Raw genomic sequence first — 21,694 nt, 5'->3', positions numbered from 1 at the left:
TGCTGCAGCTTGCACACTGGGTGACCCCTGCGTGTGCACCGGGAGGGTGGGGGCAGCCCCTTCAGTGACTTTCATACTGAGTCTACCTTCCTTGGACATCTTTCTCTCCTGTAAAAGGGGCATCCATGAACTCGTCCTGGGAGAACACACACTTACACACACACACACACACAAACACAGCTGGTACTGCTGCTGGCCTGGGGTGGGGGGGTGGGATCCAGGGCACTGTGGTCCCTTACGGGAAACAAAAACTAGGCTCCACCCCAGGGTTTCTCAGCCTCGGCATCCTTTAATTTTGGAGTCAGATCACACTTTGTTGGGGGGACTGTTGTGTGCATTTTAGGACATTTAAAAACCCCTCTGAGATCTACCTACTAGATAACCCCTCCCATAACATCCAAACTGTCTTCAAACTCTGCCCAATATCCCCTGGATTAAAACTGCTGCTTTATACTAATCTGCATACATGCTAAGTAGCTTCAGTCATGTCCAACCCTGTGCGACCCTTTGGACTGTAGCCCTTAGGCTTCTCTGTCCACAGAATTCTCCAGGCAAGAATGCTGGAGTGGGTTGCTGTGCTCTCCTCCAGGGAATCTTCCTGACCCAGGGATTGAACTCACATCTCTTAAGGCTCCTGCACCGGCCAGCGGATTCTTTACCACTAGCGCCACCTGCCTACCTTAAAACTAAATTTAATTTCATCATAAAAGTCACATATACATGCCCACCAGAAAAATTTTAGAAAACAAAGAAACGTACCCCCCAAAAGAAGGGGGATGTTTCCCCCTAATCTTTCACATTTGTTCAATCACACTATGCAAAGTTTTGTGCCCTTCATTTTTTGTCCAATATAACATTAAGTAACATCAGGTTCAGATTATTAATTTAATTTTATGTTATGTCCATATATTATCTCCAGCTCACTCCCTCCAGTCTACTTACTTAGTCTAGATGGAAATTAACTCAGCCCTTCACGCCTGGTGAGAGGCGAGTCTGAGTGCAAACCTCACTTGGGGGTGGATGGGATCAGGCTGCCTCACAGTCTCCATCCAGCTTCTTGAATCCAGGATACAAGCAAATACTGATGTCCTGGTTCTTGGGGGATCAAGAATCATTTCATGCCCATTTGTTAGCCAGTAACATTTTATGTGTTGACAGAATTCTTGTTTTCATCTGACTATGACTCTCTTATCCATCCATATTCAACATTAGTGTGTGTAGTAGAGTAGACCCCGATCCTCTGAAATGTATTGCCTAAGATATGTTATTTACTATTTTCTAGCTGTGGTTTGTTTGTATCTGAGGCAATGCTTTCTGACATGTGGCCAGACGCCCACAAAGCCTTTTAATAGCTGCAGAGCACAGGCTGTGCCGAAGGATGTCCCATGAGAAGCGTATTACCATTTAAGTTTGAAAAGGCCTTACTTAGTTCAATTATTTATAGCCGCAGGCAGGAATTCTATCATTATGGGCATAAAAATATATTGAAGAATGATGATGCATTTGACAGGAAATGCTGAAGGTTTAATTATATCCAAGATGAAGGACAAGGTTAAAATCGATGGATATCAGTCAGTGGCCTGTGACCCAGTGGGTTAGCCTGTAGGTGTGAGACACTCTACGCTTTTATGCCAGGCGGCTGCCATGACCCTCGTGGGGGTGCACACGGCCCTTGGTGTCTGGCTCTGACAGCAGTGATTGTTTTTTATTTTTATTTTGGTTAAACATAAAATTCACCATTTTAACCATTAGCCATTTTTAACTGACTAAGTGAGATTAAGTACTTTCACCTTGAAGTGTAGCCATCACCACCATCCATCTGTAGGATGATTCTATCTTCCCAAATGGAATTCTGTTCCCATTAAATAATCACTTCCCATTCCTTACTCCCCCTAGCCCCTGGCAACTTCCATCCTACTTTCTGTCTCTGTGAGTTTTACTTTCCTCCATATAGGAGGCATCATGCAGTGTTTGTTTTTTTATAAACTGGCTGATTTCACTTAGCAGAATGCCCTCCAAGTTCATCCGTGTTGTAGCATGTGTCAAATTCCTGCTTTTTAAGGGCCAAGTAGTATTCCACTTAGGTATATTCACATTGGTGTATCCATTTGCCTGATCAATGGATACTTGAGTTGTTACCACCTTTTGGCTATCGTGAATAATGCTGCTATGAATATGGGTGTACAAATATGTGGATCCCTACATATGATATATATATATATATGTATTTGTACACCTATATATATATATAATTTGTGTGTATATATATATATATATATAATTTTTTGGATATATACCTGAAAATGGAATTGCTGTATCATATGGTCAGTTTTAGGCTTTCTTGGTGGCTCAGATAGTAAAGAATCTTCCTGCAATGCAGGAGACCCAGAACATCCCCTGGAGAAGGAAATGGCAACCCACTCCAGCATTCTTGCTTGGAAAATCCCATGGACAGAGGAGGCTGATGGGCTAGAGTCCATGGGGTCACAGATTCAGACATAATTGAGTGATAAACATTTTCACAATGCTTTTGTGGTCAGTCTATGTTTAATTTTTTGAGGAAATTTCATACCAATTCCCACAGCAGCAGCACCATTTTACTTTTCTACCAGCTATGAACAAGTGTTCCAGTTTCTCCACATCTTTGCCAACACTTACTATTTTCAGTTTACTTAAATTTTTTATTTTAATAATAGTCATCTTGATAGATATGACTTGGCATCTCATTGTGGCTTCTTTATTTCCTTTTTTATTGAAGGATAATTGCTTTACAATATTGTGTTGGCCCCTGCCATACATTAACATCACTGTGGCTTTAACAGAAATGATTATTTACAGAGTTTTGCTTTTTTATCACAAGGTCCTTTCGCATGTGAGTTCACCTTTGATCCCTTCATAGGTAATGGATGTTCACTGTGACTCTTAATGCCAGGTGCCCCAGTCTGAACTTGTCAAATTTCTTCCCACACCCAGGGCTTATGATGCAAACGAGATCCATTCCCCACTGCCACCTCCCAGTTGTGTGACCTCAGATAGGCCACTTAACCTCTCTGGTCTTAGGTTCTCATCTGTAGAATGGGAATCATAACATTAAAATATTAATATGCTCAAAATCAATAGAACAGGGTCAGCCACTGAACAAACACTCCATAAGTATTAGTTGTGGATATTGTTATTACTTTTTCAATCTTCCTTCCTTGATAATAACATTACCCTGTCACCAGACTCAGAGTCAGTGTCTTCAACCTGTGTGTGCTCTTCTTGAAAAAGCTGCTAATGTTCTCACTTTCCTTTCATCCCAGCTCTCGCCAGGATTCTTTAACCGCAGAGACTCACTTTCACATTTGACCCCTAAATATTTGCCCAGGAACACTTCCTCCTCCAATTTCTCCTTTAAAAAGATCACATCCCTGTTCCAAAATTTTCATCACTTTTTTCTCTGGCTTCAAAAGCTACAGTGGGTCCTAATGACAGTGGGTCCTAATGTAGCAGAATACATTCCAGTCCTGCTGACTGGTTTTGTTGTTTGAATTTTCATTTTTCCTGGTGTTTAACAATGAATTCATTGAGGTATTAATATAACATACCTCCGGTAGAGTGTCCAAATATTCAGCGTGTAACTCACTGGAATTTTACGCACGCATACACTGAATAGCTGACACCCAGATTAAGACTTAGCACGTTCCAAGACCCTAGAACTCCCTCTGTGGCTTCCCAAGCCAGTAAATCCCTACCCTGTTCTTGAACTTCTCATAAATGGAAGGATATACCCTGTCCTTGTGTCAGTCTTTTTCCATTCCTTCGTTTCCTGTTTCCTCTTAGATCTTCATTCACGCTGTTGTCTGTTCTTTCCTACTGATGAACGGTGACCAGGGACTATGAGGCCACAGGCTGCTATGCAGGGTTTTGTGCATCTCTTCCAGGGAATGTATGCATGCATTTCTCTTGGATACGTACCTTAGTGTGCACCAAGTGTAGGCCATGTTTCTTATTTCATTAAAAATTTTTATTGTTATAAATGTTCCCCTTGGTTCATTGAGGTCTGACTTAGATAAAATCTACCTATTTTAAGTGTACAGTTTGAGGAGTGATGGCAATTGTATACAGTCATTTAATTACAGAACATTTTTGTCCCCTCTTCCAAATTCCCTATGCTTTTTGTAATTGATAGCCATCCCCAAGTCTGCCCCAGGCGACTATAGTACTTTCTGGTCCTATAATGTTGCCTTTTCTAGAATTTCACATGAATGGAACCATGCCGAATGAGGTTTTCTGTGTCTGCCTTCTTTCATTTCCCACAATGCTTTGAGGGCCCCAGCAATGGGTTGTGTGTCATTGCTGTTAAGGATGCAAAATGGCACAACACTTTGGAAAGTAGCTGAACAGTTATTTTTCTAAAAAGTTATTTGAAAGTATTTATTTACTTATTTGGCTGTACCAAGTCTTAGTCGCAGCACTCAAGATCTTTAGTTGCAGCATGTGGGATCTAATTTCCTGACCAGGGATCAAACCTGACCAGAGGATTCCACACTCCCCCTGCATTGGGTGTGTGGAATCTTAGCCATGCACTACTAAGGAAGTTCTTGGACAGTTTTTTAAATAAAATTGATATAAATTTACCAGATAAGCCAGCAAAACATATATGCACAGTAGGTGAATGTTCACAGCATTATAATTCATAATAGACCCAAGCTAGAAACAGCCCAACCCATTGATCAGCCAGCAAATAAGTACATTCTGGTACGTACTTGCTGTAAATACCACTTAGCAATAAAAAAGAAGAATTACTGATGTATGTGACCACATAGACTGAGTTCTTGTTCTATTAAACATGTTTTTCTTTAAAATTTTCATTAATACAGTAGGTGCTTATTATAATGAGTTCAAAAGTATAGAAGTACAGAAAGAAAAGGTAAAGTTTCTCTGCTCTAATCATAGCTACTTGAGGTGAGGTAACAGGTAATTACATTTTCTTTTTTTGCATTCACACTGCACACCTCACATATCACACACCACATATATGTAGCACACATACACACACATAGTAAGTCCCCACTCTTTTTGTTAAAAACTAATTGATACCACACTGATTTCTACAATTTGCCTTCTTCATGAACAAATCAGTAGATTTGGATCTGACTCCTTCATTTTTTAATGGCTGCAAGTCATTATGGCTATGTGCCAATTTAGTCAGCTCCTCCCATATCTGTTATTTTCTGGATAAAGCCACCCTGCAAGGTCACAGGGAACTCTGTCCTTGGTGCTGGAGCTCGGGTTTTGATAGGATTCCTTGACATGGGGCTGCTGCAGGGTCGCTTCTCAAGTTCACACCATTTTGAGCAATTTATAAATACAGCCCTCACCTGATTGTTGTTGTTGTTGTTTTTTAATACATTTGAGCACTGAGTCTTAATGTTAATTTTACCAGTATTATGGTCAAAACAATGTTGCTGTTGTTTTCCTTTAAGGTTTTTGTGTACCAGAAATGTGGCAACTTCTCATGCATATTTGCCGGCTGGTTTCCTTTCCTTTTTAATGAAACACTTTTACATCTCCTGACTATTTTTCAGTCGGGTTCTTTTTCATTTTCTTGTCAATTTAGGGGAGCTTTTTGCACACAAAATTTTATTTTGCAACACAATATTTCCCTCGCTGTAAGATCACACTAATGATTATTAATATTTTACTTTTTTTTTTTGCATCTGGATTTTTTATTTCACCTCTCATAAGGTACAAGTGCCCAAACAGCATCTGCAGTTGAGTTGAATTCCACCTTGTGTGTGTGTGCTTAGTCGCTTAGTTGTGTCCAACTTTTTTGAACTGTGGTGTTGGAGAAGACTCTGGAGAGGCCCTTGGACTGCAAGGAGATCCAACCAGTCCATCCTAAAGGAGATCAGTCCTGGGTGTTCATTGGAAGGACTGATGTTGAAGCTGAAACTCCAATACTTTGGCCACGTGATGCAAAGGGCTGACTCATTTGAGGGAAAGATTGAAGGCGGGAGAAGGAGATGACAGAGGATAAGCTGGTTGGATAGCATCACTGACTCGATGGAGATGAGTTTGAGTAAACTCCGGGAGCTGGACAGGGAACCCTGGCGTGCTGTGGTCCACAGGGTCGCAAAGAGTTGGACATGACTGACTGACTGAATTGAACTGAACTGTGTCCAACCCTTTGCGAGACCACGGACAGTAACCCGCCAGGTTCCTCTGTCCATGGGATTCTCCAGGCAAAAATACTGGAATGGGTTGCCATTCCCTTCTCCAGGGGATCTTCCTGACCTGGGGATCAAACCCATATCTCCTGCTCTGGCAGGCGGATTCTTTACCGCTGAGCCACCAGGAAAGCCCAAATTCCACTTTTTCATCTACTAAATTCCCTATACCCTTGGCTCTGTTTCTGCGTCCTATATCAGTCTACTTACAGATTTGTCTTCTGTGTACCAATAACCTCCAGTGCTTGATCTTGGTGGTGGTATAGCCATGATTCTGATCTTGTAGGAGGCATTGCCCCTCATTAGTCTTTCTTGTTGTTTAAAGCCTTTTCTCCTCAAGTTTTGAACTTTCTTATGCATTCTAACATCATACTGTTGAGTGCAAAAAGATCTCATTAGGATTACAATTATAATCAAATTAATTTATTGTATTGGGGAGAAGTTGCATTTAATACTATTATGTCTTTGTATCTGGGGACATTCATTCAGACCCCGTTTTGTCCTGTGATGACATTTTCTGCTTGTCTTCATGCAGGTGCTGCCCCACCTGTTACACTCCATCCTATGTCTTGTCATCCGTATGTGTAGGACTCCCCACCCTTCACCACACCACTCCCCTTTCTATGTGCTCACTGCTATCAGAAGGAAAAGAGTCTTTCTTGTTTGTCTCTGCATTACCAGACTTTCATCTTACTTCCCAGTAAGTTTTCCTTTACATCTCTTCAGTGACATAATGTCTCCCATGATGTTCACAACACCACCCTTGTGGGTTACTTGCCTGTTTCTTGGTTTCCTGTCCAAGGTCCCACTCTGGACCAGCCCTCTGGGCTCTGTAGCTGCCTTCCAGGCTCCTTCTGGTCCACCAGGGCCCACCTTCCCTTCTCTCTATTTCTACATCTTTGCTTGTCCTCCCCTTTCCGGCATGGCACTTGGCACCCTTCTCAACAGAGAGCCCACCAAAACCCCCAGAGGGCCAGCCTGTGCCCAGCAGCAAAGGACTTCCCCGTTCTGACCCTGCACTTGAAGGCCTGTGGTCTTTCCTTTCTCTGAGGCCTTTGTCATGTCACACAACGTGAGGTTGGATGTGGCCCTTCCTCCTCCACACTCCACGCATTTGGTCTCCTTCTTGTATCAGCTCTGAACGCATCCCATGCAGGCAGCTCTTCCCTGTGTCTGTCCCCACAGCCCACTGGGTCTGGCTACTTTGCACATGCTCGACCCTCAGGAGGGAAGGGCTGGTCTGGGCCAACCCCAGTGCCAGTGCTGGCCTTGTGGTCTCACATGACCCGCTTGGTCTCCCCACACCCCAAGAGGAGAGTGAAATGAACAGGGGTTTGAATGTCTGCCCCCTGCCTCTTGTGATCTAAGTGAAATGCTGGATCTAAAGGTTCTCTTCTGACCTGACCTGGCTCATTGATGCTGAGTGCCCACCCATTGTGTGTGTTCCTGGGATTGTGTGTGGACCCAGTGATGTGCTTGAGTAGCTTTTGAAGTGCAGAGCTCAATTCTGGAATGCTGAACATCCTTGCAAGAGATGAAACCTTGGAAGTCTGGGGCCGTGCCCAGCATCACCAAGCAGTGCTACACACCCAGTGGTGTTGCCTCTGGTCACTGTGGGCTGTGGTGACGGGACAGGATCTCACACCCGAGCTTGGGGTCCCGTCTTCCTGTGACCATGGAGGTCCCTGCTTCCTTGCTCACAGTGGCTGATGGCAGGCAGTCCCTGGGTCACTGAGTGCATCGGGTGAGTTAAGGTGGCCAGGGCCTCCCCACCATCACCTCTAAGGAGGCTCAGGGCTGTGGAGCCCCAAGGATCTAATTCAGATTTTGAGTCTTCTAATATAATGTGATTCTGGGAAGAATTAAGTACCTTCTCTGAACTGAATTCATTTTGAAAATGAAAATGGAAGTCACTCAGTCATGTCTGACTCTTTGAGACCCCATGGACTATTGCCTGCCAGGCTCCTCTGTCCATGGAATTCTCCAGGCAGGAATACTGGAGTGGGTAGCTATTCCCTTCTCCAGGGGAGCTTTCCAACCTAGGGATTGAACCCAGGGCTCCCGAATAGCATTCAGATTCTTTACCATCTGAGCCACAGGGAAGCACAATAAAACTGGAGTGGGTAGCCTATCTCTTTTCCAGTGGGTCTTCCAGACCCAGGAATCAAACTGGGGTCTCCTGCTTTGCAGGTGGATTCTTTACCAGCTGAGCTCCCAGAGAATTCACTTTATTTTAGTTCATTTTTCCCAAAGGGGAAAGATGGTGGCTACATCTCAGGGGTGGTAGCTCAGGGAGATGAAGGATGTGAAGGCACACAACAGAGGCCAGTTTTCTTACTCTTGGGGTGCTGGCTCCTCATGGAATGAGCATGTGTGTGTGTGTGTGTGTGTGTGTGTGTGTGTGTGTGTGTGTGTGTGTGTGTTCATGTGAGCCTCCCTCCTACAGCTTAGAGTCCTTGTTTGCAGGGAGCCTGAAGATCTACCCTCTGGGTCCCAGGCTCCCAGTTCCCTCTCGCTCTGCCCCTTAAATTGAGAATTACCTCCACACACAGGCAGCTGCTCAAGCATATTTTTTTGAAAGTTTATTCATTGTTTCCTAATGTTTCCCTCAAGCCCCATCTCCTTCCCTCTTCCTTTCTTTTCTGCAAAATCAATCAGAGGGACTTGTTTTCACACTACATAGAAACAGCCAAATACAGACAGAAAGTCAGACAAGAGGGCTAAGAAGGGAACTCTCTCCAAATAGAACAGCCTGTGATGCACAGAGTTTGTTGAATGATCAGAGAAGGGAAATGTCGCTTGTTTAAACAAACACCCACATGATGGGTGCCTCCCATAGGAAGGGGTGAGATTAACACCATTTGCACATGAGGAAAAATCAAACCAGATTTTCTCTCTTGCTTTCCAGATGTACTGTCTCTGAAAGGCACTTTCTGAGGACTTGCGGAGGGGGACCTTCACACCCTTGGAGTGCCCTGGCCACCTTGGTCTAGCCAGGTGCTGTATCCTGAGCCCCGAATTCTCTGTTCTCCACAGTGAGGCTTCTGCCCTGGCCCCCTCCCCTAATCCTGCACTTCCCCACCTCTCTGGGGGTCTCCACCTCCTCACCCACAGGGTGCTGTGATCACCCTTTTGATTGACCGCCTTGTAGTTCTTGCCTGATATTAAACATCTTTTTGAGAAAAACAACCCATTGTGTCTATGTGGTCTTTATTTCTAGGAATTTGTACTTTGCTTTCCTATATTCCATGCTGCTCATCATCTGGAGTTTGTTTATATAAGAATCTGTTGCTGTTCTATTATTAATAAGATGGTGACAGAAAGGATGTTTGGGGACCCATGAAGTAGGTCCCTGAAAGAGGCGGGAGCGTGGGGAGTTGCCTGCCTCTCCCTACCCTCCCCTTCTCTGACCCTTGGGCTCCCCAGGGCTCCTCCTCATTCCTCCTTTGACCCCCAGTGCCTGCTCTAAAAGGGGGAGCTCACTGAGGTGGCCCCCACAAGAGTAGAGAGGAGGTGGTGTCAGATTGAAATAGCCCCTGAGTTTCTGTGAGGCTGGCATGAGCTCCCCCGACCCTGATGTCAGGAGGCATAGGAGGGAGCAGGAGGCAGAGGACAGGAGGGAGGAGGTTTAGGCCAGAGTATCTGCTGGGGTTTCCATGGGAAAGGCAAGACAGGGCAGCATGCACACTCCAGCCTAGCTAGCCCCGATAACTCCTGTGGGCTCTGAGCTATAGCAGTCACCTGGCACCCAGTCCAGTGCTGAGAGAGCCAAAGGAATGTTGCCTCTGGGGTGCAGGGGCCTGAGAGTGGAGGCCTGGCTCTGAATTTGTTCATCGGCATGTCATTGGTGCTCCACTGGGCCCTTTGCTGTCTCTAAAGAATCAGCTAATCCCAGTGGAGTGGTCTGTCCCCAGCTAGAAAATTTCTTTAAGATGTCAAAATGTCATGATATACAGAAAATAATGACAGAGGACGTGTCTGTGCGAGGCTCAGGACTGTTAAATAGGGCTGCATTGGAGATCCTCCTGTTGGCTAAACCTATTTTTAGCTGCTGCCTCCGAGACCTGCATCCATCCACCCACAGGATCCTAAAGGGAAAGATCTCATTGGGAAATGGCTTCTGGGTCTGCAGTGCGGTAGAGAGCACAGCACGGGAGCCAGCCCAGCCTAGTGTCTGAGCTGTCTGGCCAAAGGGACACGCACAATGCTGTAGCTGCCATTTTACAAAGGAAAGGGAATGCAGAGGACGGAGGGAAGGAAGAGCAGGTGTCTGTTCCAGGTTTAGGCAGTGCAGCCAAGACTAGAGCCACAGAGAAGCTTAATGATGGGAACCTGTCCTGACTTGACCAGATGTGGTTGGGAAACTTAGACCCAGGCTTCTCCCAGGGAGTATGGGAACAGGCTTGTTCCTCCTCCTGTGGTCTCCCAGTCACACACACAGAACCATCACTTATAGATTGATGTGCATTTCCTGGAATTTTTATATATGTGTGGAATCAGGTGGCACTTACTCTCTTTTGTCTGACCTCCCTCATGCATATAACTTTGTTCACACTCATCCATGTTCTGTATGGATCCCTAGTCTGCTCTTTTTCACTCCCAGCACAGTTTTACTCTGAATATGGTTTGTTTACCCATTCCATAGGTTTTGGATATTATGGCACCTGTTTTTTTTACTCACGGCCCTCGTCTTTCCCACCACTCAGGGTCCCCAGTGGGTTAGAAATGGTGTTGAGGACTTCCAAGGCCTCCTGTAGTTCTGAGATGGTGAGAATGCTAAGATTCTGAGTCAGTTGCTGGTGACCTTCCTGAGGAATATGTGGGTGGGCTCTCCTGAGGTCCAGAGAGAGACGGATTCAAAAAATGCACCATCTCTGTGCATCTCTGTGGACCTCCCATGTGATCTGGTCTTGGAGCTGAGGGGTCAGTCCCAGGATTCTAAGCAGGCTCAAGAGCTTGCTGGCTGTGTGATCTCAGACACTTTGCTTAACTACTCTGTGTCTTCATCTCCTCAACTGTAAAATCAGCATCAGTGGTCCTATCTGCCAAGGATGTGTGAGGATTAAATGAGGCCACACCTTGAAAGAGACGTGGGTTCAGTCCCTGGGTCAGGAAGATCCCCTGGAGAAGGAAATGGCAACCCACTCCAGTATTCTTACCTGGAGAATCCCCATGGACGGAGGAGCCTGGCAGGCTATAGTCCATAGGGTTGCAAAGAGTCAGACATGACTGAATGGGAAGACCTGACTTCAGTCAGACACGACTGAAGTGCCTGAGCACACATACATACCTTGAAGGCATGTAGAACAGAGTCTGGAAAATGTCAGGACCTCTTTTGCTTTTGGTGGTTGTTCAGTTGCTCAGTCGTGTCTGATTCTTGGTGACCCTGTGGACTGCAGCACACCAGGCCTCCCTGTCCTTCACTCTCTCCCGGAGTTTGCCCAAGTTCATGTCCATTGAATCAGTGATGCCCTCCAACCATCTCATCCTCTGTCACCCTCTTCTCTTTTTGCCTTCAATCTTTCCCAACATCAGGGTCTTCTCTGATGAGTCAGCTATTCATGTCAGGTGGCCAAAGTACTAGAGTTTCAACTTTGGCAATAGTATTTCCAATGAATATGCAGGGTTGATTTCCTTTAGAATTGACTGGTTTGCTTTTGGTATCTGTATCCAAAGGGTCAGAGATTTTGAGGTCAGGTTTGCTTGCTTCTCCTATATTTCTGCTGTGCTATAACAAAGCAGGTTTCAGTGGCACTAGGTTCTTTAGAGCCTGTGGTATTTGATCTCAGAAGATGAATCTCTCTTAAAAGCTGGCATTAAAGATAGATACAGGCAGAGTTTCCAAGGTCTGTGGATTCCACGCTCCTTTGGGCAGCCCCATTTAACCTCTTGGTGGCTGGCATTCCGAGGGAAATGGGACCGCCTTGCCTGCAGCTCAGTGTGGGTCATAGACTCATCCTGATTACCTGTGAACTTGGCTTTTTATAAACTTGTGCCTGTCCAAACAGAGCAATTATGAGGTGTACCTTTCTCTTTGATTGGCTTATCAGCATCTTGAAGCAGTTGAATTGGGAGCACTTTTTCTAACTCACCAATTAGAATGTTAATGGGGAAAAAAAAAATTCGGTGGAAGTACTCCTAAGAATAAATAAAGCAAGTCTGTGAACTCTCAGCCAGAGATGTCTGTGACCACCACCAGTGATCTTGAGCAGACTTTTGTTATTTAAGCCATTAAGAATATTAGGTTTAATATTGTCTCAAGGAGCTTTTTTCTTTGGTTCAGATATTTTTAGCAATCTCAAGGGTTTATGTTTCCTTTTGGAGATATCAAGGTGCTTAAGGAATGTCTTTTCTACTTTTCTGTTGGGCTTTTATTTTAAATGAGACATTATAGGATACTAGTTTTTGTATCTGTTTAGTAATCAGCAACCAGTATTTATTGACACCTACTGTGTACGTGTGTCTGGGGCAAATCACAAACCTTGGGAATGTTGGGATAACAATGGCAGAGTTGACGGTAAAACTGTGACAGTTGGGGAACTTGCTTTGGTATCTCAGTGATTCTTCCAGCGGTACAGAGATTTCAAAACTCATGGCTCTGTTTCTGCTTGAAACCTACCTATTGTTGGAAAACTTGAGCGTTTTTGACATGTTGTGGTGAAATTCCTTTTGACAAATTAGGTTTGGGGTATTTTTGATGCCTAACATTGTGTTTAATCTTATATGATACTTTAGATTGTAGGTGTTGGGAAATTTCCCTCCATCTGCATGGATGAAGCTAGGAAGAAGCCATCTGCTCTCAGTCCTCCTCCTGGCATTTTGAGCACCCATGTCCCCTCTAAGCCTGACTAGCAGGCTCCTGGCCCCATCCTTGCTGAGTGTTGGCTCTCATACCTTGCCTGCCTGTCTCGTGGCTTCATGATGGAGAGAATGGGCCGCTTTTAAGCGTCTTTGGGGGAAAGAGAAGCCATCCAAACAGTGAGAAGGAGCTGTCTATGGCCCCACCTTTAGCTCTACTCACCACTATCAGGCAGGCCTGCTGGGTTTTCTTCTCCAAATGCACCTCTTTTTCTCATCATTCTCACCACAGAGGCCTGGTCTGGTCTCCCCACCTGCTGTTTCTCAGTCCTCTCTCTCTAGCATACTGCTGCTAGGTTAATGTCCATTCAGTTTTATTTCTATCATATCAACCTATTTCTTTCTTTCTTAAATAATTTTTTTTTTGGGTGTGCAGTTGGTTTACAATGTTGAGTTAGTTCCTATTTTACAGGAAAATGAATCAGCTCTACATATACATATATCCCCTCTTTTTTGGATTTTTCTTCCCATTTAGGTCACTACAGAGCATTGAGTAGAGTTACCTAAGCTGTACAATAGGTTCTCATTAGTTATCTTTTTTATACATAGTATCAATAGTATATGTATGGAAGTTCCAATCTCCCAATTAATCCCACCCCTTCCTTCCTGCTTTGGTGTCCATATGTTTGTTCTTTATGTCTGTGTCTTTATTTCTGTTTTTCAAATAAGATCATCTATACCATTTTTCTAGATTCCACAAATACTCGTTAATACACAATATTTGTGTTCTCTTTCTGACTTATTCCACTCTGTACGACAGTCTCAAGGTCCATCCATGTTTCTATAAATGACTCAATTTTATTCCTATTTTAGGCTGAGTAACACTCCATTGTATATGTACCACATTTTCCTTACCCATTTCTCTGTTGATGGACTCTTAGGTTGCTTCCAGGTACCTGCTATGGTAAATAGTGCTGCAATGAACACTGGGGTAAATGTATCTTTCTAAATTATGGTTTCTCTGGTTATATGCCCTGTAGTGGGATTTCTGGGTCATATGGTAGCTCTCCATACTGTTCTCCATAGTGGCTGTATCAATTTACATTCCCACCAAAAGTGCAAGAGGGTTCCCTTTGTCCACACCCTCTCCAGCATTTATTGTTTGTAGATTTTTTGATAATGGCCAATATCAGCCCTATTTAAAAGGCCTCTGTTTGTCACTCCTCAGAGCACCTCTGAATGCTTCTTGGACCTGGGTCTGAATTCTAAACCCATCTGTTTCTTTCTCCCAGCCCTCTGCACATCTGACCCAGTCTGCTGTTTCCCAGACCATCCACTGTTCCCTGAGGCTGCTCCTTATCTTTCCATCATGTCATGCTTCTCTGATCCCATTTCCAATCTGTATTTTCTCCTGAGATCTTCTACCACCCCTGGCCTCCAGCTTCTTTAGCATGGAGGCCTCTCTGTGGACAAAGTGTACCTGCCTTTTTGCTTCTCTGAAAGACAGAATTGCCTTCTGGCAGTTGACAGTGCACGAGCTCTGGCTACTGCTTTCTCTGGAGTATTCCATGAGTCGCTGGTCTCCTCCTCTGCTCCGTAGGTTTCTTGAGAGCGTAGACTGTCTTGCTTCTCCACGGTGGTCAGAGCTCTGATGGATTTGGTGTGGGGGTGGCACGGGAGGATCAAGGACAGCTCCTGGGTGTGGGGTGGGGGTAGCTCTCTGGACCATGGTCCTAGCTTTCTGCCATGGGAAGACCAGGAAGGAATGCTTTTGGTAGGGACAATCAAGGCTTTGTTTGAAAACAAGTCTGAGAAAACTTTAGACAATGAGCTGGAGATAGCAACTGAATGGGGTAATTGTCTCTAAAATCCTGGTACCAACATCCTGGGAAAGATTAAAGCTGTAGATGAAGACAAATGAGGCATTTGGAGCTAGAGATAATAAGACACCTTAGGACAGAAATAGGTGAGGTAACCACAGAGTAAAATTGGACTCTGCCTTTGTTTAGCAGACGTCCAGGCAGGGCATGGCTCCAGCACTCCTGGAGGGCTAAGGTGTGGGATCACCACAGATGGCTGTGGAAACTACTTTGCTGCTGTTTTCCCAATACTCACCTGGAAGGCATAATGAATGGTGTTGGGAATTATGGAGAGGATTTCTCTGGCTAGAGTCCTGGGTCTTGTGGTCTCTACGCTGCTAATGTGGGAGGGGCCAGATGGTTTCCTCTTGCTTTAGACACAGTGATGGGCTTTGAGAAAACGATAGACTTTGGCATGTGTCACCAGGAGCTCGGGCAGCCCAGTGGATCAACAGAATTGCAACGTTGAGACCTTAAGCAGGAGGAAATGTGTTTGGAGAGAAACTACCTGTAGCTGGTAGAAGGTGCTGTGCACAGGAGACACCCTAATGGGTCATGAGCCCACTGAACCCATGCTAGAAAGCATTCAGCTAAAGAATGAGGTTGTGTCAGCAGCAACAGGCTGGAGCTATTCCATGGGTGTGATGCTAGGAGAGGCAGGTGTGTGGGTAGTTGACTATGGACATTATCTATTTCATAGCACAGGTGCGTTGAATTCTTTGCTGCATTCAAACTATTCCTGGGAGAAGGGGAAGGAGCTGTCAAAGAAGCAAGTTCAGTTCAGTTCAGATCTTCAGTCATATCCAACTCTTTGTGACCCCATGGACTGCAGCATGTCAGGCCTCCCTGTCCATCTCCCTCTCTGAGAGTTTACTCAAACTCATGTCCATTGAGTCAGTGATGCCATCCAATCATCTCATCCTCTGTCATCCCCCTCTCCTCCCACCTTCAATCTTTCCCAGCATTGGGTTCTTTACAAATGAGTCAGTTCTTTGCATCAGGTGGCCAAAGTATTGGAGTTTCAGCTTCAGCATCAGTCCTTCCAATGAATATTAGGGACTGATTTCCTTTAGGATTGACTGATTGGATCTCCTTGCAGTCCAAGGGACTCTCAAGAGTCTTCTCCAACACCACAGTTCAAAAGCACTAATTCTTTGGTGCTCAGCCTGCTTTATGGTTCAACTTTCACATCCATACATGACTACTGGAAAAACCATAGCTTTGACTAGACGGACCTTTGTTGGCAAGGTAATGTCTCTGCTTTTTAATATGCTGTGAAGGTTGGTCATAGCTTTTTTTTTTCAAGGAGCAAGTGTCTTTTAATTTCGTGGCTGCAGTCAGCGTCTGCAGTGATTTTGGAGCCCCCCAAAATAAAGTCTGACACTGTTTCCACTGTTTCCCCATCTATCAGCCGTGAAGTGATGGGATTGGATGCCATGATCTTAGTTTTCTGAATGTTGAGTTTTAAGCCGACTTTTTCACTCTCCTCTTTCACATTCATCAAGATGCTCTTTAGTTCTTCACTTTCTGCCATAAGGGTGGTGTCCTCTGCATATCTGAGACTGTTGGTATTTCTCCTGGCAATCTTGATTCCAGCTTGTGCTTCATTCAATCCAGCATTTCTCGTGATGTATTCTGCATAAGAAGCAATGAGAGGAGTCTGCTGCAAACCTCAGTCCGGGCCGGAGGGCGCAGACCCAGGGCTGACAGTGTCCCTCAGTGCTCCCTGACTTCTTTGTATGCATCCTCAGACCCCATCCCAGCTGTGTCCAGAGGATGGGAGGCACCTCCTTCCTTGGCCGCCAGAAGGTTTTGGGCTCCAGGCGTACTAACTAACAGAGGGAGAAGAGCTCCAACTTTAAATGATGTTCCAGGCTTTCACCGTTACACTGGGACCAAACATTTTCAATCCCTGGAAATAGGAAAATGGAGTCAGTTGTAAGTGACTGAGGACATTTTCTTGTCCAGAAGTGAGTTGACCAGATGTGGGGTGTGCCCAAGGGCTTCATCCAGAGCCAGGAAGGAGTGGATTTAGACAGAAGATGTTTGGGCAGTAAATTTGTTCTCAGGTTGCACCATCTACTTGTCCAGGTTATACAGAGGACAGAGAGGAGCTGAGCTGAATAGATCCCTGGGGCTCTCTATGATTTAGAGACAGAGTCACGGAGAGGGTGAGAAATTGACCAGAAACACTCAAGAGGGTGGAGCATGTCAGACGAGTGTGGAAGCAAGAAGTCAAGAAAAGGCAGTGTATCAAGGAAGTGAGGATAGGAGATCACCTGTCAGTTTGGTGCCAGGGAGGGTGTTGGTGACTTTGCAGGGACAGTTAGTGTGAACAAGAGTGACTTGGAGAAAGCTGAGGAGGAAAAGGGAGGTGAGAGTGGAGAGGGCACCATCAACAACACTATTGAAGTTCATTTAATGGAGGTACCATAATTTGTTGAACTGGTCCCATGATAGACATTGTTTCCCATCAGCATGTTAAAGACTGCTGCAATCAGTGGTGCTGTGTGTAAGTCTTCTGTCTGTTTCTGAGTGTATTTAGAGGATGCATTCCTGAAGGTAGAAGTGCTGGATGAAATGTCTATGCGTCTTTCGTTTTGTCAGGGATATGAGCAGTCTGCTCCCATAGAGGCTATACCAACTGACGCACTCTTACTGATGCAGGTACTTTACCTACAAAGTCTTATCAAGCTTAAATCTTTGACTGTGAAAGTTGATTTTTAGTATAGGCTTTAATTTGTATTCTTACTATGGTAAAGCTGAGAATCTTGTCATATTTTCAAGAACCATTTATTTCCTGTGTGAACTCTTTGTTCTTATCTTTTATCCATTTTCCATTGGGTTTTTGATGTTTTCTTTATTGACTTATATTAGGACAGTTATCTCTTTGATTGTGAAATGTTGCCATTTTTTCTTGTGCATGAAGTTTTATGATATTGTTTTCTTTTAGTACTCTTATGGTTTCATCACAAACAAATTAAATTTCTGATCCACCTAGGATCTATTTGCAAACTTATATAAATATAAGATAGGAACTCAACTTACTTTTCCCTAGATGGTTACCCAGGCACTTAAATGCCCCCCACTGGGTAACTTTTCCCCTCAACTGATATGCATTACCACATTTATTCTGTAGGGGAGGAAAAAACTTTTGTGCTCTAGCCTCCTATGTTCTTTGCCTGGGACCCTAAAATTAGACTAACAGAAGACAGATTAATAAGAGAAAGGTGAAATGTTGCTTAAAGCATGCAGTGCCTATGCACACAGTGAAACTCAGCATTGAGTAACACACAGAAGCGCTTAGAACTTGGGCTTACATCTTAATTGAAGAATAGATCTGTACAGAATTGACAAGGCACAAGGAAAAAAACTGCATTTCTAGGGGTGGCAGATTGTGGGAAGATAAAATGCACGGGGAAACTAATGGAAGATAAGAGTTCGTAACAAGGTTTGTTATGCAGATTCTGCTGGTGCATTTCTTAGTTGATCAAGGTCTAGCATTGTCTCCGGCTTCCCTGGTGGCTCAGAGGGTAAAGAATCTGCCTGCAATGCAGGAGGCCCAGGTTTGATCCCTGAGTCAGGAAGATCCCTTGAGGAGGAAATCACAACCCACTCCAATATTCTTGCCTGGAGAATTCCATGGACAGGCCATCAGCTACAGTCCTTTGGGTCACAAAGAGTCGGACCTGACTGAGCGACTGACACACACACACGTAGCATTGTCTCCAGGTGTCCTTCCTGGTAGAGAGGAGAAAGAAATACCTTTGAAAATTCATGTCCTAATTTTAGGCAAATAGGGGAAGTGCAGGGAGCTTTTCTTGTATCTGCTTCTTCTCAGTTGCCTTCAGCTCAAAATGGTCCTTACACTAGAGAGGCATATTTGAGGGTGGCAGATTCTACTTATCTACACATTGTACATACCCTTACTTCTTTTTGTTTCTTCATGAAATGGATCACAATTTGTGATTATATGTGTGTGTTTGTTGCACACCCAACCCACTAGAGTAAGAGTGATAAGTGTAGAAATAACCCAGATGTCCTGTTTTTCTTCTTTTTATTGTTTTAGTCTATAAAATGTGTGTGTGTGTGTGTGTGTGTGTGTGTGTGTGTGTGTGTGTGTGTTTGGGGAGACTGGGTGGGCAGCAATGAGATTGTGAGTAGGGAATAAGGCGATGCTGCATGATTTCAAAGGATCTAGTACTGTATTCCAATGAAAAAGCTATTAAATCTCAAGGGTACTGGCTCTAACAATAAGAATTTTAGACTGAAAAAGGGACGGTGGTAAAATCATGAGAAAGTAAGGATTAGCATCTGGGGCTGGCTATTGAAGCCAGTAATTGTACTCTCAGATGACTCCGGAGGTGCCAAACATTCCATTTTCATATTAACTGAACTCCAAGGTCATTATTGACTTACCAAAATGGGATCTCGCTGGACAGAATGTTAGGATGCAATTTCCATTATTAAAAACAGGGCAAAAGCACAACTGGAAGCTCAAACTAGGATTAAATGGACTTATACAATGGCTAAATAATGATTGCTAAATGAACCAACTGAAATAGTACTGATCACCAAGAGGCACTCTGCTAGGGAGTAAGGAGGGACAATAAAAATTGTTACACTGAAATTAGACTTTGAAGTTCAAGCTAATTTCAGTCATCTGACTATTGCACTTATTAATAGTTATGTCACATTTCTATTTCAAACAGAAATGGATACCATCAACCTGACTGAAATGAGAATTCACACTTATAAGGAATATGGTCGTTAGAAACAAGTTTCTGCCAATGATGAAAGGAGAGCATTTTTCTGAAAAGCGGCTTAGTTTGCAAACCTCCTTGGGGATTCTAAAAGCTGGCTCACAAGGGGGATACCTAGGACTTCCCTGAGTCCATGAACTCTGAAACATTTCTAGAATGTCTTACATTTGCAAAGTTTAAGGCCAAAAGATTGAATCTCTGAACATGCCCTGAGATGGTTGCTTATCTCTCTATGGGAGGAATAGAGATAATGGGATTTGTTTGATAGACCATGTTTAGTATTTGCAACATTTTCACCACAATCCCATTCTTAATGCTCGCTGGTCTTCGCTGGTCTTTTCCACCTCCCCAAGTGATACATAGGTAGCAAGGCCTGTTGCTCAAGCTTCATGGCTTGACTACATGGGACATTTGATGATGTCTAAGCTATATACAGCCATGAAATTAAAAGATGCTTACTCCTTGGAAGGAAAGTTATGACCAACCTAGATAGCATATTGAAAAGCAGAGATATTACTTTGCCAACAAAGGTCCGTCTAGTCAAGGCTATGGTTTTTCCAGTGGTCATGTATGGATGTGAGAGTTGGACTATAAAGAAAGCTGAGCACCAAAGAATTGATGCTTCTGAACTGTGGTGTTGGAGAAGACTCTTGAGAGTCCCTTGGACTGCAAGGAGATCCAACCAGTCCATCCTAAAGGAGATCAGTCCTGGTTGTTCATTGGAAGGACTGATGCTGAAGCTGAAACTCCAATACTTTGGCCACCTCATGTGAAGAACTGACTCGCTGGAAAAGACCCTGATGCTGGGAGGGATTTGGGGGCAGGAGGAGAAGGGGGCAGAGGATGAGATGGCTGGATGGCATCACCGACTCAATGGACATGAGTTTGAGTAAATTCTGGGAATTGGTGATGGACAGGGAGGCCTGGCATGCTGTGATTCATGGGGTCGCAAAGTGTTGGACACGACTGAGTGACTGAACTGAACTGAACTGAAGCTATATACTAAATTAGACATTTGATATTTCTTTTTTGAAGCCTGTGATCCAAGACCAGTTTTTTTCCTCTTGCATACTGGTGGAAGGGAAAAGAAATCTGGTGCTTACTAGGGATATTTTAAAAATGACTAACTGGAAACTTTTCACCAAATAATGTCTTTCTAGCCTGCTGGGACTATCAGAGACTGAACTGCTTTGCTCAGCTAAATATATCATTTAATAGAACACACACAATGCAGACAGGCGTCAAACTTCTAAAAAATTAAACAGATAAAATATAGTAACTTTGTAAAAAAATGCATGTTTCTCTAGAGAAATGACTCGACTCTATTCAATGAGGTGTTTACCTTTAGAAAATATTTTGGATGATCATTTTGATAGAACCACTTTTAGAATAATAGTATTTTAAAATAAATGACTAAGGATAAACATCAAAAAATTTGTTTCTTTCAAATAAACTTTTTCTGCATCATGATGATTCATTGTCTACAGTTTTTATGGCATCTGAACTTTTAGAATAGTATTTCTTTCTCTTTTCTCTACAGTGAGTTGAATGGCAAATGTAAAGCTTATCTTAATAGTCTCTTGCTTCATTTGACAAGGTCATATTTCTCTTAAAAGCATTCTATTGTGACAGTAATAATTTTTGTAGATGATAGAAATAATTACAAGAAGTATTCCGCTGAAAAAGTTTGTGAAATGTCACTGAGGACCTATTATCTTCTTTATTATTCAATGTGTCTCCAAATTCCTATTTATTATTTTTTTTCTGTTCTTTTACTATTTTGTCCTTTTCCATGTGGGAGTTAGAAGTTAACCCGGCTCTTTTTGGGGCTCCTGACTTCGAGGCCTCACTTGGCATATCACTCATCATTTCTCACGGAGGCTGAGTTACAAAATTTTGCTACACATGCTTTCAAGCACGGGTCAGAGCCATGTTCTCCCCAGCTTCCAGTATCTGGGCTATGGCAGCCTCCACCTGGTCTTACTTTTGCACCTACCCACTGCTCCTGTGAGTGCCCTGGGTGGCTCAGTGGTAAAGAATCTGGCTGCAATGCAGGAGATGT

The 21,694-nt window shown here is 43.8% G+C and overlaps 1 protein-coding gene and 1 long non-coding RNA gene across 2 annotated transcripts in view; both read left to right on the top strand.

Moving 5' to 3' along the window:
• Positions 1-9,401, top strand: part of LOC121818601 (uncharacterized) — a 36,145-nt gene extending 26,744 nt beyond the window's left edge. The window contains exon 2 of the long non-coding RNA XR_006058584.2: positions 9,121-9,401. This is a non-coding gene — a long non-coding RNA (uncharacterized LOC121818601). The remainder of the gene's footprint in view (positions 1-9,120) is intronic.
• Positions 1-21,694, top strand: part of SHC3 (SHC adaptor protein 3) — a 187,785-nt gene that overhangs the window by 79,819 nt on the left and 86,272 nt on the right. The window lies entirely within an intron of this gene.

The sequence above is a fragment of the Ovis aries genome, chromosome 2 (genome assembly GCF_016772045.2).
Source record: "Ovis aries strain OAR_USU_Benz2616 breed Rambouillet chromosome 2, ARS-UI_Ramb_v3.0, whole genome shotgun sequence".
Taxonomy (NCBI): domain Eukaryota; kingdom Metazoa; phylum Chordata; class Mammalia; order Artiodactyla; family Bovidae; genus Ovis; species Ovis aries.
This window is presented reverse-complemented; position numbering and strand designations above follow the sequence as displayed.